General features: G+C 41.3%; 1 protein-coding gene across 1 annotated transcript in view; it reads left to right on the forward strand.

Moving 5' to 3' along the window:
- KCNC2 (potassium voltage-gated channel subfamily C member 2) overlaps positions 1 to 25,706 on the forward strand; it is a 176,947-nt gene that overhangs the window by 126,342 nt on the left and 24,899 nt on the right.

Here is a 25,706-nt window from a genome sequence, read left to right on the forward strand (position 1 = left end):
AGGTCGAAAGGGAACATTTGACTCCATAGACCAAGTATAATTATGGAAGAAACTGGCAGTTACGTGAACAGGGCACCACATGCAGCATGTGCCCCACACTGGCCCCTGTGGTATGGCAGTGCCTGTTATGCTGTGTCCAGCACATGCTGCAGTCAGTACAAGTCCCAGAATGGGGCCCACACGTGGTGCCATGTGGCGGCTCTTGGCACAGGGGCTGGCATAGGGCACATGCATTATGGGCACCTGTGCTGGGCCAGCCCTATGCGCTGGCTCCAGCATGGCTCAGCATGGTTCACCCCCAGAGCCAGTGCACAGGGTTGTTCTGGTATGCGGGCCACATACAACATGCACCCCAGACTGTCCCCCTCTGCTGTGAGTAGCATCTGCGATGCTGCCTACAGACTGTTTGGCAGACCAGCTCTGTATATTGTATGCATAGTCAGTCTGAGATCCATGGACCATGTTTGAGATCCCTGATCTAAAGATGTGCTTAAGAAGGAATCAGTTCCATGCACCTGCTATATTGAATGATTCTGTCCCTGTCTTGCGGTTTGCAGATGATGCACTATTAATGTCACAATCCCAGACAGGCCTCCAAAGGTTAATAAGTGTTTTTCGGTAGTACTGTGTCTCTAATTGTTTGGAAATAAACAGTGCTAAACCCAAGGTTTTGGTTTTTGGGAACAAAAGGAAGAGATAAGTATGGTTTTTACAGTAAAAGAAATTAGAGGTGGTGTCCTCATTTGAGTACTTTTGACTTTATTTTAATAAAAATCTGAGCTGAAATAAACACATCAAAGATATAAGCATTAAAGCAAAACAAGCTTTGGGTGGAGTTTTATTCTTGTACAGTAGGGTGACCATGTCACGTTTTAGCTGGGACGGTCCTTTTAAGAGGCGGGTCCCAGCCTGCTGTTGGGAATTATAATGGGTGTCCTGGAAATGCAGGGGCACAGGGTATAGTTGGCACGCAGCCCCACCACTGCCAATTTGTGAGAACACGTGAGGGTGAGGGACAGTGTCCTGGATTTCCCAGACGATGTCTCCGATTTCCTGAGTCTCCATATGGTTAGCCTGTTCTACAAGTAAGACTAGTAGAAGGGCAATACTGGCACTGCTGAAGGCCTACAGATCTAAGATAGAGTTCATTTTATCATATGGAATGGAGTTATGTGTTGGTGACCCCATTCTTCATTCCAAAATAGAAAAAAATGTAATTACTTTTTAAGATGACTTTTATCTCTACCAAACCCTATGATGGGAGGGCTTATGTAATCTGAAACAGGGCTGCTTAATGTAACCACATTAGCTCAATTAAAAACTTAAAATTATTGGATAAAAACTAGAGCCTGTATCCTTATCAGATAGCCCAAGAAGTTCATTTAAGAAGCTTCTTCTCTTCCAACTAAACCCTTACTTGGATGGTTAAATAACATTTATGCTATCCTCCAGAAAATTCAAGATACTAAGAGGAGGAAGGAAGGAAGAGCACCATAATAAGGGCACTTGACTTCAAAGAAACGAACTTTAACAAACTCAGGGTCCTGATGGGCAGGATCCCTTGGGAGGCAACTCTGAGGGGAAAAAAAGTCTAGGTTGTACTTAAGGAGGCTCTCTTAAAGAAACAGATGCAAGTTATCCCAATGAGATGGAAGAATGGGAATTGCAACTGGAGACCAGCCTGGCAAGGCTACAATTAGGGCTGTGCGAAGTTTCGGTCACTGATTTGATTTGGCAGAGACTCAGTAGCTGAATCTCCCAATCCCAATCAAATCAGGAGACCCTTTAATCTCTCTGAATCAAATCGGAACCCTCCAATTTGATTTGGACATAGACACGGCTTTAATTTTTTTTACGTACCTCAAGGTACCAGGCAGCTCAGGAACAGTGAGATGGTGGGGCAGATGGAGTGTCCTACAAGAGCGGTGTGTGTGTGTGTGGGGGGGGAGAGGTCCCAGTGCAGTTGGGAGCAGACCCGGAAGTGGACCCAGAAGCACTTTCGGTCCACTTCGGGGTCCACTGCGGAGGAAGTAGGTGACCCTCTCCCTGTTCCCTGGCTCAGTGACTGGTGCCTCCTGGGTCTGGGGAGGCACCTGGGGCCCCCCCACAGCTGATTGCCAAGCAGGGAAGGTATGGGGTTCCCCCGTGTGCTCAGCAGTGGACTCGGAAGTGGACCAGAAATACTTCTGGTCCACTTCCAGGTTTAACACCGAGCATGCAGGGGCCCCACCTGCGCTCCTGTGGGATGCTCCATCTACCCAACCATCGCAGCATTCACAAGCCATGCCTGGTACTTTGAGGTATGTAGAAAAAACATTTAAAGCTGTGTCTATGGCTGAATCGCTGATTCTCCTAATCTTCAGATTTGGATTCAGCTGGATTGAATCAGGACAGTGATCCAAATCAACGAATTGAATCGCTGTCCCCCAATTGTGGCCAAATCTGAATTGAATGCAGCCTATTTTGCACACCCTTAGCAACGGTGTCTTCAAACAGCTGAATCTCAAAAAGGAATACAATAAAAAGTGGAAACTTGGTCATACTATTATCAAAGTACTATAAGAGTGCAGTAAGAGTATTGCATGAGCATACAGGGAGAAAAATGAGTAGTCCATGGCACAATTTGAGATGCAGCTGGCAAGGGACATTAAATGCAATGAAAAGGGATTCTGTAGCTCTGCCAAAAGTAAGAGGAAGACCAGAGATTCCATAGGTCATTGCCTTTCGCATTCTGCAAATCTGGACAATCTGATGCAGAGAAGTTTAAAGTATTTAATGCTTTTTTTTAAAACTCAGTTACCAGATGGTGAGTGAAGCTGACAGCAGAGATAAGGAAGGAGACAAAGATCTTAGAGTAATGGCAGACCAGGCTAGGGTTTACTTAGAGAAGCTAGATCGGGGTGGGCAAAATGTGGCCTGCAGGTCGGGTGTAGCCCTCCAGGCCATTCTATCTGGCCTGCGGAGCCCCTAAAGAATTTAGATAATGAATATTAATCTACCCCAGCTGCCTGTCATGTGGTCCTCAATGGCTTACTAAAACTCAGCAAGCAGCCCTCCATCTGAAATAATTGCCTGCCCCTGAGCTAGATGCTTTAATATTTTCATAGATGTGAATCTATGAAAGTATCTAGATTCTCTAAGTAAACGCTAACCTGGTCTGCCATTACTCTAAGATCTTTGTCTCCTTCCCTGTCTCTGCTGTCAGCTTCACTCATCAAGTCAGTAGGATTGCATGGGATATGAAGGAATTGGCTGAGGTAATTTTACAGTCATTGGCTATCCTTGCTGAGAACTCACGGATATTGGGTGAGGTCCGGGATGGCTGAAAAGGGTAAATAAGGTGCTCATTTTTTTAAAAGGGAAGAAGAAGGATTTGGGGGAACTACAGGCCAGTCAGCTTGACCTCTATACCTGGGAAATTGAAGGAGCAAATCTTCAAGGAATCTGCTGTGAAGCACCTAGAGGAGAACAAGGCGATCAGGCACACTCAGAATGGATTCACTAAGAGCAAGGCATGACTGACTTTCCTTCTATGATAAAGTAACCAGCTCTTTGTATGAGGGTGGAGCATTGGATGTGGTATACCTTGACTTTAGCAAGGCTTTTCAGTCCGTGTCCCATGACATTCTTATTAACAAGCTAAGGAAATACAGACTATATGGAAGTACAGTAAGGTAGATACAGAACTGGTTTGGATTATCATACTTGGTGACTTAATCCTAGATAGCTAAATGTCTAGTTGGAGGAGGGAGGGAGGTATCAAGTGGGGTTTCCAAGGGGTCTGTCCTGGGTCTGGTGTTGTTCAATATCTTTGTTAATGATTTGGATCATGGGATCAAGTGCCCACTTAGCAAATTTGTGAATGACACCAAGTTGAGTGAAATTGCAGAGGGTAGGGCTAGGATCCAGAATAACCGGGATACACTGGAGAAATGATCCATAGGTCAATTAGATGAAATTCAACAAGGACAAAAGCCAAGTCCTTAGGATGGAATAACTGCTCGCACAAGTACATACTGGGGAATGGTTGACTAGGTTGCAGTACTGAAAAGGACTTGTGGCTGTAGTGAATGTGAGCCAACAGTGTGCTCTTGCTGTAAAAAACAGCCAATAGCATCCTGGGTTGTATTAACAGGAGGGTCACTTTCATATCCAAAGAAGTGATTTTGCCACTCTGTTCATCACTGGTGATGCCTCTGCTGGAGTACTATGTCCAGTTTTGGGCCCTCACTTCAAGAAGAATGTGGACAGTTTGGAAAGAACCCACTGCAGGGCAACAAAAGTGATCAGGGACATGGGAGACAAAACTTGTGAGGGAAGTCTGAAAGATCTAGGGTCATGTAGCCTGGACAAGAGAAGGCTGAGTGGGTATTTGCTAATAGTCTCTAAATACCTGAAGGGTGATTTATAGGAAGGATGGGGATAGGTTTTTCTCTGTGGCTACAGGGGTTAGGAGTAGGAACAACGGCCTCATGCTGCAGGAGAGAAAATTTAGTCTGGAAATTAGGAGGAGCTTTCTGACTGTAAGTGTGGTCAGGCACTGTAACAGGTTATCTACAACTTGTGGAATCCTCATCCTTAAAAACTTTCAGAAGCAATATGGATAAACACTTAACTGGGATACCATCAGTGATGATCCTGCCTTGAGCAGGGGGCTAGTCTGGATGTCTGTATGAGCTTCCTTCCAGCCCTACTTTCTTATGTTTCTAAGTCCTGTTGACTTCACTGGGTTTTATTAGACCAGCTTTAAAATAAATGTATAAAGCTAACAAAATCTTCCCCTTACAAGCCTCTCTGAAACAAATTCCAACCTGCTCAAGCATTCCTAAATGTTTCCCATTCAGGAAAGCTGCATGCATGATGTTTGCATTAAATAGCATATTTTATAGCATGGCATTTCAACTCAGCATTTTATAACAGTATATCAAAATATTTTAAATCCAGGAGGTGCTCTGTTTCCACCTCCTGAAACATAATTAAGTTAATCTTTCAAGGCAGAGTTGACGCATGCAGTTGATTGGTCAGGGTTTTTTATGACCATATTTCATACCCTGCTAATAGGATGGTAACTATGCCTCAGTTTAACTTGGTGAATGTTCTGACTTACTGACAGTTCCTTATTATTAAACATAAGATGTTTATATGCTGATTAACTGCTGATTAAATCATTTCCTTGTGGAGCATTACAGTTAAATTATACCAACAGTTTCTTTCCCAGTAAAATATTAAAAGAGGGAATAATTCACTTTGGCACATGCAGTTATTCTGAAAGATATAGTGATTTGAACAGTAATATTTCCAGGTTTTTAGACGCTGGCAGTGTTTGCCAGAATAAAAACTTGAACTACAGCAAGCTGAAATACTAGTCACATTTTAAATGCTTTTGGCCTGTTGTTAGATCTGTTATGAGGTATTTAGGCACCCTAAGTAGGCATCTCATCTAAAATGGTGTGGGGAACGTATTAGTGACCAAACAGCTATCATGCTGACGGATGTAAATACTCTGCTATAAATAAAAGGCTGATAGCTAAACAAACAAGTTCACTGATAGTAATCTGTAATTTGGAGTTTGACCTAGGTCAGCTGAATATTAAAAGCAAATAACATGCAGAACATTGGTTCAATGAATGGTGTGATCGTATGCAGAATAAGATTAAGGATTTGAGTAACTGCACCAAGAAAAGATGCCCCAGGAAGACGAAAGAAAAAGGACAACATAAGCCAGTTAGTAACAATATAGCAAATGATACTTGTAGAGATGCTGCTCTTAATTACACCATTGTTAAATCCAGAGTAACTCCATTGCAAGCACCAAGGCAGATTTTGGGCCATCCACTCAGTGCCATTTGTGCCATGAGTAAAAGCAGACCAGATCTTTTGTCGAGACAATGTCTTAATTGACTTACATTTTTCGTGGCATGGCTGATACATACCTGTGCTTATAACTGGATACTGTTCATCTTGTTTTCTCTTTTCCAAAGGGCCTTCAGCTGACACTTGTGCCAATTTGCATATACAGTCAACCAAGTCTTGTTCAGTGCCATTTTTGTGCACTGTCATTTGTAACATGCAAACCTATTTTCATTTAATTTGTGCTTGCTTTGCCCTAATGAACAGGAGGTTTGACACATTTTTCTAACATTCATTACATGGACAAGGGACTCAGCCTACAGAGCCATATGCATGCAGATAGAGATAACGATCTCAGAATCTGTTTCTTCTTTGATTTTTGCATGATTCAATACCACAAAACTCCACATAATAAATATAACTGGCACCTGAGCACTTCACGGTTTGCGAAATACTGCTGTTGACAATATTGAAAGAGCTGCTTCTCGTATTTAAAGAAAACTCGTAATGAATATGAAACTATCAGGCTTAAGAGTTTTATACCATTGTCCACCATTTCATATGTAGAATATTATACTTTATAGCCTTCAGATAACTATGGTATTTAGTTATTCTCCATGTTGCATATAAGGAAGATAAGCTTTAACTGCCTATCTTCCAAATAAAGACCTCTACCCAGTAAGCTAAAAGAGTGGCTCCTATGATTAGTTTTAAGCACACTTTAGGCAGCTTAAAGTTACACCACTCCAGAGCAGGTTTATTTCTGATCTGCTACCCAGCTTGTGTTCCATTAATGTGTGACCACTCCTCACAGATGAGCCGCCCAAGTTGCAGTCTTCCAGCATCCCAGGGTGCAGTGTCTGTCTGTCCGTTCCCCCCACCCCCCCCCAAATCCTTCTTTTTTGTGTGGACAGACTTTCCACCTCCTGAACTTTAGCGCCCAGGGTATGATTCTAGCACCAGACCAGTTCCCCTCCTGCTCTTGGGAGTGTGACCTTCCCACACCCAGGGGTGCAGCCCCATGCAAACAATCTGTAATCTGCAGAGCACATGCTACCTAGCCACATTGCAGGGCATGGATGGGTCCAGGTGTGGGGTCTACTGGGGCAGGGGGGAACAAGGTAGGGGATGAGATTGGGTCCTCATTAGCTCAGGGTTCCTTCCCAAGGCATTGGCCTTACCACTCCCACCTCCCAGCCATCCTGGGAAACACAACCAGCACCCTCCACTCCCCAATCCTAAATCCCAATTTAATAAAACATGAGGCCTTCTTTAATTTACTTCCTCTTTATTTATTTTTGATTTTTTTTCTTTTACTCCTTGCTTTTATCCTCTAGTGACTGACTACCTTCATTTTTCCACCCTTTCCCAACCCCCATTTCCTTTCCCATTTCATTACCCACCCCAATCCCATGAATTCTCTGCCTCACAGTTTCATTTTCATAGTATATTTCAAAACTATATAGCAAAGCTTCATCCCAAGATACCCCTTACCTTTCAGTTGGAGTGTTATGGCTATAAACTGACATAACTCCAAATATAGTAATTATGTACTAACAGCATCTTAGTATTTAAAGAGTATTCCATCCAAGGATATCAAAATGCTAATAGCTAAATTTGATTATTAGTAGTTAAAATATTATGCATTTCTCTCTCATCAGTTGTATGTTATATGAAGAAATTACAATGAACTTCTAAACAAGGATAATCCTAGGGCAGAAGGACACATAATACCTGTTCAATGAGCATTTGTATTGGGTAGTGGTTTAAATCAGAATAGTGCTGAGAATTTCCAGATCTGAGTTGAAAGTTAAAGTGTAGGCCAGAAAAAGAAAGCTATAAATGGATGAGGTTTTAATATAGGAAATCCGTTAAGATACCATATAATAAAATAGACAATGAATGAAATGTAGCAATGGGAAAAATCATTAGGAAGATATGAAAGGAGAACATGGATTATATAATGATTAATGTAAAGCTTCCCATTCATCTGGTACAATTATGGAAATTAAATTTCAAGTGTTAAAAGAAACTGTATGCAAAATGGAACTTCTTCGGTTTTTTCCCTTCATTTTTTGTAAAGCTGAACAATTTTTCTCGTTTTCTACATGCAGTTTGCCTTTTGGGAACATGGGCAAATATCCCTTTAAGAGCTTATTTCTATGACCTGTTTAGCAATTCCATAAGCTACTGTGTATCTGTTGTTTCAGCTACAAGAGGTTCTCAGTCCTGACCCTAAAAGCCTCCACATATTTGTGTATGCCAGAGTGTTATTTTTTGTGATACAGATAACATTTGTGCAGCATAAAACAGAACAAGAATTCTTGTGTCCTCTTTTGTCCTTTTGTGTGTCTGATTTTCCTTCTGCAAAAGGAGTTCTTGTATTCACATTATACATGGCCACTCATTTTGACTTGAGGCCAATTTTTGTGCTGGTTGGCACTGTAATATTTTCCTAAGCTTTCCCCCCACTTCTATCATTGCCGCTGCACCTGGCAAGAGGAAACAACCCACAATCTAAAAAGCTTATCAGAACAATGGTGTCTGCTTCTCTAGTGACAGGTTAATTAATTGTATTCCATTATATTTTATGTGGTTTTGGGAGGATTTTGATATTTTTATTTATGTTTCCAAAGTTTGAAAAAGCTAAAACATTGTTTGCCTGCCTGTCAGTTTAGATGGTACTTGATAAAGGAAGTAATGAAAGCAAGAGAGCATGTGCACATATGAGAGCGCCATTTGAAAATCTGAACTAGGGAACATCTAAAATAATCTTGTGTGGTATAAAGCCTGAGAAGTCTTGGCTCAAAGCAGTACAAGAGGAAGATTTATTTAAATACTAGTTAAATTATATACTGCATTAGTAGTGAACAATCATATATCTTCTTTGCTAATGGTAAAGGGATAGTATCAAGATGCTCCAATCGATAATATTTTAAGCATGTGAATAGTCCCACTGACATTAGGTGTATGGTATGGTGGGATGGCACCTTGAAGGATAACTGGTTAGTGCTGCCCTGCCCTACCTTGTGCCTGAATTCAGATTAACATAGCTAGCTGCCCCTGAATGAAGTATATTAAGAGATGTGTAGGGAAAGTTACTCTGTTTCATGGAGGATTGTAATGTTTCTAAATGTAGTTTCATTTTGTTTCAAAATAAATGCATTCTCAAAATTCTCCTCTCAGAGAAAGAAGCCCTGGCTCTGGATCTTGTTACCCCAGAGAAGCTGGAAGCCTAGGCTCCTCAACACAGATCAAGGTGTGACCTTCAAAAAACAACTTTTTGGCTATCTGAATGGGATGGAAGTCATTAAGGTAGCTCTTCTGGGTCATGGACAGAGTCCCCAGAGCTCCTCTGACAAATGGTACTATTTTATCCTTCCCTCTCCATGTTCTGAAACTATTGTTACCGTTATATTTGCAAATGTTTTTTCCACTTCTTCATCTACTAGAAGTTCCTCCAATAGACCGTCAATCACTATTATATTGGTGGCTTATTGGTGGCTTTTGAGACAGCAGGATATATGGTTTTCTGGCTCATGTTGGTCTGTCCAACCACAAAGTAAAGTCTTCAGTTGATTATTTTCTGTTACTTTGTCAGCTTTGTCTGTTAGGGTCACCACTTATGACCCTGAAGGAGATGGTATTGGCCTCACAGGTTCCAGTAAAGGGCACTCGTTACTTGGTTATGTCTTGGTACATCTTTTGCCAGAATTGCATCACTACTGGCAATCTACATTATAATATCAACGCCTATATTGTTGATTTTTGCATTTGTCTGTGGTTTCACTGGTTTGTAAATACAGTAATATTTTACATTTGATTTTTAGGAGTATTTCCTTAAGAAATCCTGAAAGATAAATTTTGGAAGTGGAAAGAATAGTCCTTTTTCATGAATTTTTTTTTTTTGTGTAGATATATGTTAGTTTACATTAATCATCATTTTTTGATAGAAGAAATCTTCAAACATGTTCTGTGGTAAGCCCCAGGACTGATGCATTATTTATCAACCACAACTAAACTTTTAGGGAAACTGAAGCTGTTGGATTAAGGAAAAACAAAACAAACTATTCTATTCCCAGTCTCTTGAACCACTCAGTATTCCTATAGATAATACTACAAAAATCAAGACTGAGATATGAACAATGTGGGTTAAGCTAATTGATCAGCTTTTTTATGATTTTCAAATTGGTACAGTTCAAGCCTTTGTTTGTATACCATCCTCAGTGCCCTTTCACATAATTTTTTTGTATGTACTTCTATTTAACTGTTTCACAGTTTTCAATATATGCCAAGGGTTTGAACATTCAATGCTCTAGATAGGCTAAAAGACATCCCCAGAGTCCTTCATGGAGACTTTGTCACGCCAGTCAGAATGGCATTTTATTTTGTGCTAGGCCAGAAGATGGCTACATTTTCAGGTTATGGGTTTGAATAACCCAGCTCATCCCCGAGGTGGGTAGGCAGGTGAGCGCTAAGACCCAGCCATCAGGGCCACAGCTGCTTCTCGGCGGTGGCTTGGGGACAGCTCCCACAGCCGAAGCCCCCACTGCCAAAGCTCCATATCCGAGGGTTAGATCAAATGGCTCTTCAGGCCATAGGTTGCCAATCCCTGTGTTAGGCAACAAAAACAGAAGAGGCAGTGTCTCATTTGCATAAAAGATGATGTTTACATTGTTAACCAGAAAGTGTGTGTTTTTTGAAGAGCTAAGAGTAGCATAAGTAGATGAAGAAGCTTGTCTACGCTTGAGAAGAGTGGTCCTGAAACCCAGTAATGCCTGAAGTATGCTTCGTGTCCCAACAGAGTAGTGACTGATAAGAGCTGTGTCTTTTACTACCGTGGCATTCTGTGCTGTTCTGGTACCAGTGTAGAAAGTCTGCTATTAGCATAGAGCTTCCAGTCTTCCCAGCAACACTCCCTATGGAACTAGAAACCCTTTCCATGACCTTTCTTGCTGAGTTTCTATTCATTCATGAATGCTATCCCTGCCACAATGCTGGTGGTGTTTGTTTGAGCCAGAATGCTGCTTCAAGCTTGAGTGTTGTGGCTAAAGAAAACAACACCAGCAGTTAAGTCATGTTTATATGGCACCAGCTCCATTAGACAGAGCAAGTCATAAAGATGCCTGACAACTGGCTCCCAAAACAGGTCCTATACTTCTAACTCACTGATGGTCACCATGCTGGAGGTGGGCAAAAGAAAAGATTCAAGGACACCTTGAAGGCCAATTTGAAGGAATGCAATATTAACATCAATACCTGGGAGACTCGAGCACTGAATCGTCCCCAGTGGTTCTGTGATGTATGACAAGGCATCAGTCATTTGAGGCAAATTCACCTTATTGTGGAGGTGGATAGATGAGAAACACAGAGAAAGCTACATTACCAGGATCTCCTTCCTTCAGGAGCTATTTTCCATGTCAGCAATTAAACGCATAGGTCTTGAATTGGCATCCTCAGTCATCTATGGACTCGCCAATGAGTTCTCTGTTTACTGGAAGACTATTATCCTCATACTGAAGGGCTGCTGCCACCGCTGCCAACCAGCCACAAGTATAATTGTGTGTCTCCCACTCATGTTTCTCACTACTTCATGCAACGGGAACCTCCACCTTACTACAGTGGCAGGATCCAGAACGGCAGCACTACATTTTGAATATCTTGTTTTCTCCTATTTTCTTGGAGTTTTCCTTAGTGCATTGCAGTCCCGAGTATGGCCAAAACTTTGCATTCCAGTCCTGAATATGGCTGGTAGTGCATGGAATACCTTCTCCTGAATTATGCTATGTATTTGATTTATATTCTGATGTATTGTCTGATGTGGGTGCTGTCAGATATGGTTATTGCATCCATATGGCTTCTCTTTAGTTAAATATAGCTGGTTTTTTTTAACACGCATCATTTTGCCAGGATACTGTCTGACACTGTAAGGAGTTACACCATCAACAACATATAAACAAAAGGGATGCATAACCATTTGATTCAATGTCATAAAACACCAAATAAAAGCATAAACTTCCTCATAGCAAAGGTTGCTATTCTATATCCACCCTTAATGACCAGCTTCAATTGATGCACCAAATGCCATGGCAATACTTGTAAAGTCATGTACAAGCATTTCCTTATGTAAATGAAAATACAAATAAACATAACCATTCTTGAAAATGCCATCACCAGTAAATATACAGATATCTCATCTGAAATGGAAACAGCAAATTGTACTTCGTTCAGTTTGCTGCTTGATATCCCAAATTACTCATTTTGTAGAATACATTTATGAAATATCTCTGCATAATGTTCCTGGTACTGGTAATAGTTGCAGCACATTCTTTAGAAGCTCCTAACCCAGCTGTACATAATGAGCAACAAGATCTTCAATCACCTCAAAGAACTCCTTTCCTTCCTGATTTCATAGACGATAGAATTTGCCACTGAAATTACACCTTGGAGGATTATGCTTATATTGAAAATCTGTGTTCCCAGCCTGCATTTCTAGGAAGATATTTTTGAAAATGTGAACCAAGTATATTACCATTATATTCCTGAATCTGAAGGGAATTATTGGGAGGAGTTGAGCTGTGGGGAAATGCCCCCTCACCTTCCCCAGATGGGAGTCTCTCAGCCTAGGGAAGGCACAGGGGATGCTGCTGCTCCTCAACTTTTCTTGATAATGGAGGAGTCAAGTATACATATGTTCAGTCTAGCAAAGAAACTCTCTCTCAGGGGAGAACTTTCACATGTCAACCTGGAACATCTTTCTCCAGGGGGGACATTTCCTCTGGTGGAAATTGAACAAACGCTTGTACGTTTCTGATTTCTATTAGGAGAGTGGCAATTCTTCTGGTAGAAACATAATGCCATGTACATGGCCTAAATGAACTATAGACAGTGTACTAATCATAGGTACCATCAGCAGACAGCATCTTTCTCAAACACTTTCAATTCTTAGCTCAAGTGTATTGGGATGATCAATTGTCATTTGAAGGAGATTTATTGTGCTAAAGACTGTGCACAAATACATTATGTGATGGACTGATAAATTTGACATAAGGAGTTGTTCCTTGAATCTCCTGAAAACACCCTCAAGAGTAACAGATCAGTTCCCTCCAATGTTTGGAGGCTCTTGCTCAGTAGCAACATACTCCTTGGATAAAGAAAGATTCAGCAAGATGATGGCTTGTGTATGACAGTAGCATTGGTATTAGTTATTATAGATGATTAGTCCAATTCTGAGTGGCAGGATTAATGTTAGATCCTTGGGCAAACTGGTGACAAAGCTTTGAGAGAGTGCCTCAGTTATACAATATTTGCAATTCAGAAGCCTTTAAATATATTTGAAGTGGTACCATGTGCAGCTTATTGGTTAATATTGTAATGAAGATAGTATGGAACATAATCTATACATTAAATACAGGCTAAATGGGACATTAATTTTTTTGCCTTGCCCGGTGTTATTAAGTTGATTTGAGATGCATGGACTATTTTATCAGGGAGATATATGGAGATAAGTGGATAACATTTATATTCACTTTTTAAAGTCCTCTCATTCTATTTTTAAAACCTTTAAAGGAGAGCATAGGGAAGTTCTTCAGCATTATTCTGGAGAGTTGGTTGATCAGTGAATATCGTAAAGTAAAAAGGTGTGCCTGGACATCAGTGTTTCTGTATTAAGTAAAGATACTTGAGAGTTTGTTCAGCTCCTGAGAGTCCATATAACCTTTGCTACCTACTATTGCAATGAATAATTCACTGTCTCCTAAATTCAGCTTTGATCTATGTAATTGTGTAGTAATTTTGGAACAAATTCTCATATAGCATTTACAGGAGCTAAAATAAACCCGGTAATAAAAACAGCCTTCTGACCTCAAACTACTCTTTCACTGAAACTGCACAGGTACTCAATTAAAGATGCCACTAGAATCTATCAGTTCATCAATTTAGTTGCCTGTTACATTTTTGTATTAATGCATTTACCTTGAAGGAGTTTAAGCTGTTGTTGTGAGTTTGTGGAAACATTCCAAGGACATTATCTTGTCTGGACTAAGATGAAATGTAAGCTAAAATACTAATTCATTTTAAAGATTCACTAGTGGTGTAACTATAGAAAGATATCTTCAGCTGAAGAGGAATTGCTTTATACCTTGGCAGTGGATTTAATTAAGCACTGAATTTTTCTCCCATGGGCCAGGTTCCAGGAAGAACTAATACTACTTAAGAAAAATAGGAAAAATGGTAACATGCGTTTCAGCCCTGAGGGTAGCACCTGTATGAAATATATCCAAATTCTGTAGTTACAGATTTGATAAGTTTACATGAATATGTATTGCAGAGTTACACCATATCAAAGTTGCACTGCACTGTAATTTTGTAGGTGGGACAAAGTAGCATAATGATAATGTCTCCTTTAACTATAAAAACATTATTAGACCATGTTTTCAGTTTCTTAAGTTTTTGCCTGCCTTTAACCATTTAGCCTGGTATTTTGTATTCTGGGTATCTGACTCATGGTTCTGTTTTTGTGTTTAATTTTGGTTAAACACAAAGGCAGGGAAACTGGGATTAGGAACCAATGTTTAGGGGAGATATATAAATTGGGGAAGGAAGAAAAATAGAACAAAAATCTGTGGTGAATGGAGAAGACGTGCTGTACCAAGAATTGAGACAGAGGCAGGAAAATGAGGGGCTGCAGCAAGAATAGGCAGGGGTAAAGGGGAGACTGAGGCTGGAGGAAGAGCTGGAGGATCAAGTGGGGAATTGAGTGTAGGAAAAGTTGAACTATGAGTGGAGAAATTGGAAATGAAAAGGTATTTGTGAATTAGAAAGGAAACTTGAAGAAATTAGGACAAGTTGGAAAAAAGAAACTGGGAGTTTGCCTTCTAGATGTACCTTTTCCAGATTCCTGAGTGTCACTCTGTTTCTGTTGTAAATAAATACCTGTGATACTGCTAACTTGCTTGTCCACTAGTGCTGGTCTACATAGAGTGGTCAACATAGAGCGATGATACAAGGAATTACTCTAGTAGCTACGGTGGTAGTTATCTGTTGAAGACAATGAAGTCAATGGCTCCTGTGCTTTGAATGGGTACAATGACATCTAATGCTGAATACACTGAAAAAGCAGGTCTTGGCCATGTCATATCTGATACCCAAAATTAGTAGACTTTTTTCCCCCTTAACCTCTGGTCCACAGGCTCAAAAGTTTCTCACATATAACACAATTTCCCCCCCAAAAACAGTTATTGGAAATGAAAATGGCAGTGCATATTATATGTGAGAAATGTGATAAGAGCAGTTTCTTCCATTTATCTAGCACAAGCAAAAGTAAAATCTGCATGTGAATTACAGGGAGCAGAACAATGAGCAGGTTTGGTTCCCTAACTATTGCTATTCAGTTCCTTACTACAAGTAAAAGTTTTTTTTTCTTTATTCTGCCTTTCAAAGAAAAGGTGTGTGTATGTTTATTCTGGAGCATGTTGTATACAAGAAAATATGGTATCCTCTTAACTTAAATTTTAAACGTGTTTTATTTATAGCAGGAGTGTTGAACAAACAGCCTGCAGGCTGGATCCAGCTCACAGAAACTTGCCATCTGGCCCCTGTACTGCCCCTGGGTCTGAAGACCCACATGAAGCATGACATATGCCAGATCAGCTTCGCAGGCAGGGCCCAGGATGTGTAACTCATGCAGTACCCACCCTGGCCACACTGGAACTGCACTGTATAAGAGATCATGTACAGTGTGGATCCCAGAATGGCTTTAATAAATGGGTGCCATATGAAGTACAGTCGGTCCCAGGGCATGTGGTATAGATCCCAGACCTGCCGGAGCAGGCACCATGGCGTGGCGGCTCTTGGACTGCACGGCACGTGGTGCCTGCTCCAGCCAGTCCAGAGCAAGTGTTGTGCGATCCAGCTGGGGTGGGTACCACATGCAGCATGTGATACCTGCTCTGGCTGGTCAGGAATCCTTGCTACACAGCTCGACTGGACTGTACCACATGCAGCTCTCATTCTGGCCACACCAGGATTTGCACTATACACTGGGATAAGTCCCAGATAGCTGGAGTGACAACTGGGAGAGGGGGTTCATGGACCTGATCCTGGTTGCAGATCAGCTCCATGCCACACCCAGCCATGGGGCCAGATGAGTTTTACACTCCTAATTTATAGCAATGCCTTTAATGAAAGTAGGGCATTTGTATAGTTCTGAGGATCTCTAGTTCTCTGTTCTTAAGTGTAAAAAATAGAGATGATAGTACCATCTCATCTCACAGGCATGCTATGGAAATGAATAAATTGCTTTTGAAGAGCTTAGATATTAGCACTTAGATAGGATTAAGACTATAAAATGTGTAAATTAATAGTCCTGTCTTCAGAGCAGGGATTATACGCTATATAGCAAATAAGATATTTAAGAATGAGGATGGAACAAAATTCTGAATAGTAAGTGTGCACTGAGTGGGAACAGACTTTCAGAGGTTATCGGGTCCAAGCCCCTGCCTGAGGCAGGATCATCCCTATCCTTGTGCAATTATATAATTAGAGACTGGGTCATAGAGCACATGCACAAGAAAAAGGATCTTTGATTGCTCGGGTAACGTTAATTTTTGTATCTCTTGGCTTTTGATAGCTTGGTTTTGCAGTTTTTCTGATGTTCTTTTACGTTAATGTTGTTATGTGTAATCATATATAAATATAAATACTGATATAAATTGTATAAACCTGTACTAAAATGACACCATTTGATTGTTTGATTCTTGGAAATGGAATTATTAAAAGTCCCATATTTATGGTTCTAGACTGGTCTTTCTCAGGGAGAAGTAGATCATAGTCTTGCTCTTCATTTAGTCCTGAGTCGCTTCTAACTCTTCCAGGGTGCCAATTAATGTCAACTGTGGTTGTTTCTATGACATGGATAGTAAGAAGTAGACTGAAGTCAATAAACTAGTATTGGAATGTAGTAACTCCCAGTGACACCCACAACAGAGTTAACTTATAAACCTACAAGTTGAAAACTCAATCTAGACCAGGAATACTCAACCCTTGGCCCACAGAGCCATGTCATCTGGCCCATTAGCTGCTTATGGGTCCCAAAATTTGGTGACAGGAGAGCAGGAGCAATTTTAATTGCTGTTCTCTTGTTGCCAGATTTACATGGGGAACCTGGTAGATCAGGCACGTGGGGCTGAATCGGCATGGGGACATATCCAGGCATGCAAAGCTGGGTTGTGGCAGTGTGGGGCTACATTTGTTTGTTCAGGGCTGGGCCAGAGTGGCACAGAGCATGACCAAGGTCGTGTCGGTTCCAGTTGAGGCAGTAGAGGGCTAGATCCAAGAATGCAGAGCCCGGCTAAGTTGGCACAGGATCAGTTCCTGGCACACAGGGACTGACCGAAGAACATGCAGTTTAAGGACAAGGAAACTAAGTATGCACAGAAGCTAACTTAATATAACACATAGATTTGAGAGTAATTAAAATGGTTAGCTTCCTGGTTGAAAGAGCAATGGTAATTCGCCTTTCCCTTTAGACCTTCCATGAATTCTGGCTTTTATTTGGAATACTCTCCAGGAGTAGTAAGGAATATCAGAGCAGAGCATCTCATGTTATAATTTGTAACTCAGAACCGTGGCTAAAAGAAGTGCCTTTTTTGTTTATCTTGGTCTGTAACTAAAGAAAGAGTATGCTCTGCATTTTTATGGTTACTAGAAATATTTTTGTTATTTTATCACATAAATTTATAGCAATTTATAGCACTTGATGCATAAGTGATAGTGGTTTGCTTATCGATCCATTTAATCATGCAAGCATTTTCAGTAGAGAGATCAAAACTATGTCTTTAAATCGTAACTGCTGGAGTGACAATCCCAAGCGTAGCTAAAAATAAACAACCAAACTCGTAACTGTAAAATTTAGTATATTGCTGGGATAGTCACAGCTCAGCCAGATTAGATAGGAAATGGAAAGGAAAGCAGTTGGGAGCAACAGAAAATGATCAAATAAATTGCCCTTTAATTGGCAGGTCCCTGAAATTTGCACTGAAGTTCCAAAAATAAAAACTTAGTAAATGGGTTACATGTTTTAGGCAAGGGCTATATGTTGGGTTCAATACTGGACTAACAGCATAATAGTAAAGGAAGCAGTGGTGTAATTAGTGCAGGTGACCAGAGCAGTTGCTTTGGATGCTGACTTGAGGAGGGAGAAAGTGAAAAAGAGCCTGCTGCCACAACTGCCCAGTTGCACCAGGGGTGGCAACCAGAAGTCACTACTGCCCCTGTGTGTGGTAGCTGCCCTGGGCCCCGGCCACTTTATGTCGCTGAAAGGAAGTTGAGTTCAGTTTTTCTGAGCAGCTAACCTCTGAGAGCTTTGGAAATTTAATTAGTCCTTCAGAAAGATGATAATGCTAGACGGGAATTGGTACAATCGGTGTTCTTGGCAGAAACAACATTTATCCATTCTTTATTGATCCTGGATGGCCCTGAAGGTGGTAGAACTTGTGTGGCTTTTCTTTGTGTGTTCTTCCAGGTCTGTAGTCCTATTGTGTGTCTCATGTAGACATGGATAGGGGACCGTGACAACAGCAGTAAAAGCAAAATGATCTGTTACTACTTTAAGGTTTGAGAGGAAGACCCTTAGCTCCCTTACCATGTACCCCATTGAATTTTTCCCCCACTGTCCAGGTTTTTCACCTACCATTGAAATGCAGGTCATATCCACTTCCCACATGCTCAGCTAAGGCAAAGTATATACTACTTAACAGCACAGCATGTGTGTTTTGCTTTAAGTATGTAAATTGTTTTTCAATCCTTTGGAAGTGATATTTAAATACAGTTGAAAATATATTATTTAACTCTGTTTTTCTTTTGATATTTCTTCCCTAACTTCCAAAGATCCTTAGATTATTTGGGCCAGATACTCATCCAGGGTAAATGGGGTGACTTTGAGGTTCTCACCAAATAGGACAAGGATTTAGCTTTTGGGAGTGGTTCATTCTAGAAATGGAATATGAGGAAGTGCATAACCATGTTGAAATGCCCCTCAGATGCCACTGAAATTGGTAAAGCCTAAGTCTGTGCTTGAGAGAGAGTTCCCACTACCAGGAAAAAAGGAGCAGATGATCAAAGAACATCTGAACAGCAAATACTCCAGCACCAAAAACCCTAGCATCCTGTATTACGATGCGTTCTCAAAGTTGGTTTGAATTGTAGTACCACTAGCTGACAGATGCATCATTTAGCTATTTATATACGTCTCTGCACAAAATTATAACAGCAACATATTTTACAATTATGTTGAATGCTGAATTGTGTTGAATTAATACAGTGGGTAAGAAATAATGGTATCAATGTGTGCTAAAAGAAAGCTATTATATTACAAAAAGCAAGCTTTTGGCAAGAACTCTATAAAGCCAGGTTTAATGTTAGTCTTGCAACTATAATGCTAAAGCCTCCCAATCAGATTTTACTAAATCCATGTGCAGACATGGATACAGAAATGGCTTCATTGGCCATTAAAGTCAGTGTGACCTGTAGGCTTTCAGAATGTTTGAAAATTAGGTCAGTTTTATTAGTTACATAATAATGGATTTTTTTCATATTTCAGATAATTAAGTACATGTCTAAAATTTGTTGTTAGTGTAATTTGCATAACACTCTTATTATTTTGTAAAGATTTTCTCAAAAATGTTTCCTCCACTCTAAGTGCATCATTTTTCAACTTTAGAAACTGGTAATGTGAAAGAAGGAGAGCATTTCTTATGCTTGTTCAGTGATAATTCCAGTATATTCATCTTGAATTAATTTTTAAAAATGCTAATAATTCAGAAAGTAATTACTGTTCACTTACACTGAGGGACATCACTGTAAAACATCTTGATGCATAAAGAACATCTGTGATCCTCTATTTTTCTGAATGGGACAGTAGTTTACCCAGGTGAGCTTGGTTTTATACTTTTGTTATGTAGTTGGCAGAACATAACAGATGTCTTCGACACACTGTCCCACCCAATTCTGGTGGGCAAGCTGAGGGACTGCAGCATTGATGAATGCACAGTCACATGGGCGGCAAACTGGCTCCAGGGGCACACCCAGAGGGTGGTGGTGGATGGGTCGAAGTCGACCTGGGGGGGTGTGGGCAGTGGAGTCCCCCAGGGCTCGGTCCTTGGGCCGGTGCTGTTCAACGTCTTCATTAGCGACCTGGACAAGGTGTGGAGAGCACCCTGTTCAAGTTCGCTGATGACACCAAGCTGTGGGGTACGTGAATACACCGCATCCAGGCAGACCTGGATAGGTTGGAGAAGTGGGCGGATCTGAACAGGATGCGGTTCAACAAGGACAAGTGCAGAGTGCTGCACCTGGGGAGAGGGAACCAGCATTATGGTTATAGGTTAGGGGCTGACCCTCTCAGCAGCACAGAGGCAGAGAGCGATCTTGGAGTCATGATTGACTCCAGGATGAATATGAGTTGCCAATGCGATGAAGCAATAGGCAGAGCCAACCGCACCCTGCCGTGCCTCAACAGGGACATCACTAACAGGTCCAGAGAGGTCTTGCTCCCCCTCTATGCGGTGCTGGTCAGGACGCAGCTGGAGTACTGTGTCCAGTTCTGGGTGCCACACTTCAAGAGGGACGTGGAGAACCTGGAGAGGGTCCAGAGGAGGGCCACTCGTATGGTTGAGGGCCTCTGTGGCCAGCCCTATGAGAAGAGGCTGAGGAACCTGAATCTCTTCAGTCTTGTGCTGCCTACAACCTTATCAGGGGCCACCAGCAGGGACTCGGGGAAAGTCTGTTCACCAGGGCTCCCCTTGGACTCACCGGGAACAATGGCCACAAGCTGAGGGAGGATAGGTTTAGGTTAGATATTAGGAAGAACTACTTCACAGTAAGGGTGGGCAGAGCCTGGAATAGGCTTCCCAGAGAGGTGGTACTCTCACCTTCCCTGGAGATCTTCAAGAATAGACTGGATAGGCACCTGGCTGGGGTCTTATGACCCCTCCCACCCCCAGTGCTCATTCCTGTCCATTGCAGGGGGTCAGACTAGATGATCTGTCTAGGTCCCTTCCTACTCATGATTCTGTGTCATCTTCTTTTATGCATGAAATGAAAAATGGCAACTGTGATTAGGGAAAGATGGTGGAAGTAAGTGATAATGTATTTGAGAGGAGAGTGAGAATAACAGCTGTATCTACACTATACTTTTAGTGAGTGTCAGACATTCATTTTTGATTCTGGAAATGTAGCCACATGTCTGCAGTGTCCCAGGCTAGAAGCTGGAGGGCCACTAGAGCACACCTCCCTGTTCAGCTAGAGCAGACAGCTTGGGCCAAGGCTAGCCTGACCACCCTGCAGGGTGGGGTTTGTGGTGGAGGTACAAAAAAACCTGTGATGCTGGGGGACTCTGAGTTACCCAAATCCCCTTCAGATTCAAGTTCAGACATTCAATAAACTGATTTAACCTAAATGAGTTCAGTCTGATAAAACATCCATCCAGGTTTATCTTAAACCTGTTTGAGCCATTTTGGAAGTGGTTTATGTGCACTGAACATCTGTTGTGTTACAAATTTACCCATTTACACACGTTTGTGGGTAATATCTGTCTCTAGCATTAAAGTTGAAAACTGAAGTTTGATATCCAGGTGTAGCTGTATTGGTCTAGAGGAAAAAGCAATTCGGGACTTATGATAGAGGTGATATCTTTTATTAGACCAACTAGATATTTGGATAGTTGCAAAAAAAAAAAAAAAAAAAGCTTTAATTGCAAGCTTTCAGGCACACCTCCATCAGGCATCGGAGAAAATATTGTAAAAGCTCTCCTGGATAGAAAAGAAAGTTCATATTTCATAGAAGAGTTGAAGGTGGTGAAATCTCCTGTTTGGAAAAGTTCATTTTATATGCAGATTTGGCTCAGAGAACAGTTGGAATAGTCTGCTTACCTTTAAGTTGTTTACATGCAAGCAGCATGTGTTCTTATTTCCTTCTGGTTATGGTGTTTTACTCCTCTGTGAAATATGAAACGCCATAAAGCTTGCCATTTAAATATTTTTTTTTTGCAAATATCCAGTTGGTCTAATAAAAGATCACCTCTACAAACTGAAGTTTAACATTTGAAGCATCTACAAGAGTTTTTTCTTGAAGCTACATCATGATTGCAGCAATCTCCTGAGGCTTGTGAGAGGAACAAAAATCAATTGGTTAATCATAATCCAAAAATCAATTGGTTAATCTTCTAATTGGTTAATTAGAGGCCTCAGAAGTATGAATAATGAGGAAAGGCTGAAAGAACTAGACTTCTTTAGTCTAGTGAAGAGAAGACTATGGGGGATATTTAATTACAGTCTTCAAATACCTGAAGGGTGATTACAGAGAAGATGGAGATTTGTTGTTTGTTTTTTTCTTTGTGGCTATAGGGAGCAGGACTAGGAGCAAAGGAAGTTTAGGTTGGAGAGTAGGAAGAACTTCCTGACTCTGAGTGTGGTCCAGCATTGGAACAGGATAGCTACAGAAATTGTGGAAACTCCATCCCTGGTAATTATGAAGAGCAGATCAGACAGACACCTGGCTGGGATGGTTTAGAAGGCAGGATAGATTTGCATCTTATAGACTAACCAAAGTAGATATATTATAGCACAAGCTTTCATGGATTGGTTTCATCAGGAATGATCCTGCCTTGAGCAAGTGGTTGGACTACCTGATCTCATGAGATCTCTTCTAGCCCTATTTTCTTATTAACCTAGAGATGAAACTAAACATCCACATTCAACTCCATATGCAGTCTTTCACAAGATTTGGGTTATTTGATTTTAAGATTTCAGCCTGTCCCTAGGTAACTATTTACTGGCACAGAACAAATAATTTAGTTGCTTAATATCAGCTCTTTTTTTATATAATGTTATCAGACAGTTCATCATTTTCCTGAATATACTCTATCTTCACAAATTTACTCGAATTTTTGAAAGATTCTGTTTTGCACTCTGGATTGCTATGAGCAATTGTGCTTTTATCCCTGAATTTTAAAACTGAGCTGTGTAAGTTAGTTCTGACTGGTCACAACAATTTGCACAATACTGTCCCTGTTCTCTGATTTTAACAAGTGTAATTCTTCTGTAATCGGTGGTAATGCGTAGGGGGTACATGGGGGTACACGTGCACCCCCTGACAGGCTACGCTCCCTGCCTAGGTGATGGGTTGGGGGGGACTGGCAGGAGTGCTGGTGCCCCCCCTCTAAGTGCCAGGCAGGGAGTGGGAGTGCTGCAGCTACTTCCAGAAGCCGGTGAGTAAGATTGAAACCCCCCCCCCCGCACCCCCAGCGAGATGGAGGTGGTACCAGTTGCCCCCCACACCCCCAGCGAGATGGAGGTGGTACCAGTTGCCCATGTCTATAATCAAGGCAGCATTGAGGAGGATTAGGTAGAGGTGTCACATAAATAGTTACCGAAAATTTAGAAAAACTACAGGTTTTCTATCCTAAACCGTAGAGACCTTGCCTAATGCATCATCCTTAGAAACCTAAGACCATTACAAGATTTAATGGCTGTATGCAGACTTTAAATTTACATACTTATTTTCTTATAACACAATCATACAATATCTACATAAGCCTAACTCTGAGGAATGTGGTCAAATTCTGTGTGGCTAGTTGAATTTGTTGTGTACCACGACTCTAGTGAGGGGATTTGAAAACTTCAGTCCCCGGCTATGTTCCCTCTCATGTAAAAAAACAGAAACATAAAAACAAAAAAATCCCCACCATTTATTTCTGCAATATGGATGAAGGAAAAATTGGTTTTCTGTGAGCAGTTGGATGAGTATATATTGTATGTGCAAAGCAAACACAAAAGGAGTTGTGGGCAAGATAATGGCTGAAAAAAAAAAAAAACCAATTTCTAAATTGAAGCTAGTATTTGCAAGATTTTTTCTGCCCTTCTCCAGCAGAATTTTTTACAAAAGTAGCATATGCTTTCTGGGTCCAGTTCTGCAGTGGGCTCTAGCAAGAGAGTGGTGATCAGCATGTGGTGCTGAGGGGTGAATTAAGTGGGAACTTAGGGGTTCTCAGGATTTTGCAGGAGTAGACTCCAAATAAGCAAACTGTGCCTTTGGCAGGCAATAATATTGGGTTTGTTATCAGGCAAATCTTAAAGGTTAGTTTCTTTAACAAGTAAAACAGACCCTTTCTTGACTCCTAAATTTTGTGATCAAGCTACCAGAACTGGTAAAGACCGATAATTCTTTTAAAAACCATTTTTGTTCCAAGAAGATGCGCAATTGAATACCACCAGACTTATGTATCATTTCTTACACTGTGCCAATGAATACATTTCTTTGGAAAGAGACCTTTGTTTTCTTTTTAAGTCAACACTGTAGTTGCACTAGAGAATATTAAATGTTGTATTTCCAAGGGCTTATTAAATATTCAGTACCTTTCTTTTTCTGTAGCCAGTATATCAAGGACAAGCCTTGTAAGTCCTGCAGTCAAACTGAAATGAACTGACTAATCCTTAAAAGCTGCCATTGGATCCTCATGTTAGAAAGTATATGTTACATAGTGGAGGGAATTGAAGAAGGAAGTAAGTGATGACATCCCACCCAACCTCAGACCTATTTATACTTGGGCAGAATCTTTCTCAGAGGATGTTGAAGAGTAGGCAAAAATTGTACCATGTATTTAACACTCAAGCAAGAAGTTGAACTTGCAGAGTTAGGTGGGTAATGCTCAAGGGTACCCTTTGGTAGAGACAGAGGAGGGAGCAGGAGGGTTTTATCTACTGAGGGATGGGGGAGAGGCGTGACTCGTGGGTGGGGTAGGGGGGAACAGGCATGACCCACAGGTGGGGTGCCCTCCCAAAAAACCTACACCTCCTGCCCCTCCCTGCCCCCCACCAGGACTTACTTGCTCGCCTCTGGCAACAGCAAATGCCAATAAAAGTGGCTGCACCCAGAGTGGCTTGTGGGATGAGAGTTGAGAGTGCTGGGCAGTTGGGGGCTGGGGGTGAAGACAAAAAATAGACCAGTATGTGGGGAGGAAGGGTGAAAGAGTAGCCCCAGGGCTGGGGACAGTGGCTGGGTTTTTCCAGCCCTGGGGCTGTGCAGTAGAAGTGGACAGATGTTCTATGCACCAATTTGAATCGGATTAGTCTGCTACTACGTTAAAGATACAAATTAAAGACAACATAAAGTCTTTTTAGGCATGTAGAGAGTAAAAGGAAGGTGCAGGGCAGCATACTGAACAAGGAGGAGCAATTAGTGACAGAGAGGGGGGTCAAGGCTGAACTATTCAGTGAGTTTTTTGCTTCAGTGTTCCTGAACAGGGCTCAAGATAAGTCTCCTAATGAGTTCTTAGATCAGCATCAGAGGGACACCAGCCTACCAACTGCTGGTGCTGACTTAGTGCAGAGTCACTTGGATGGACTGAATGTGTTCAAGTTAGCAGGTCCAGATGAGCTGCATCCAAGGGTACTGAAGGAATTGGCCATTGTCATCACAGAACCACCGGTATGGCTGTTTGAGCAGTTGTGGTGCTTGGGTTAGGTCCCAGAGGACTGGAAAAGGGCCAATGTGGTCCCTATTTTCTAGAAGGGGTGGAAGGAGGATCTGAGTAATTATAGGCCAGTCAGTCTCACTTCCATCCTTGGAAAGGTCTTTGAAAAGATTATGAAGGATCACATTTGTGGGAGTCCAGTGGGATTAATAATCTAGCAGGGAAACCAGCATGGATTTGTATCAGGTAGATCATGCTTGACCAATCTGGTATTATTTTACAACAGGGTCACAAAATGCTTAGATGCAGAAGTAGAGGTGGATGTCATTTTCTTGGACTTTAGCAAGGTCTTCAATATGGTATCTCATCCTATTTTCATGAATAA

Source organism: Crocodylus porosus, unplaced genomic scaffold (genome assembly GCF_001723895.1).
Source record: "Crocodylus porosus isolate Cpor-Errol unplaced genomic scaffold, CroPor_comp1, whole genome shotgun sequence".
NCBI classification, from domain to species: domain Eukaryota; kingdom Metazoa; phylum Chordata; order Crocodylia; family Crocodylidae; genus Crocodylus; species Crocodylus porosus.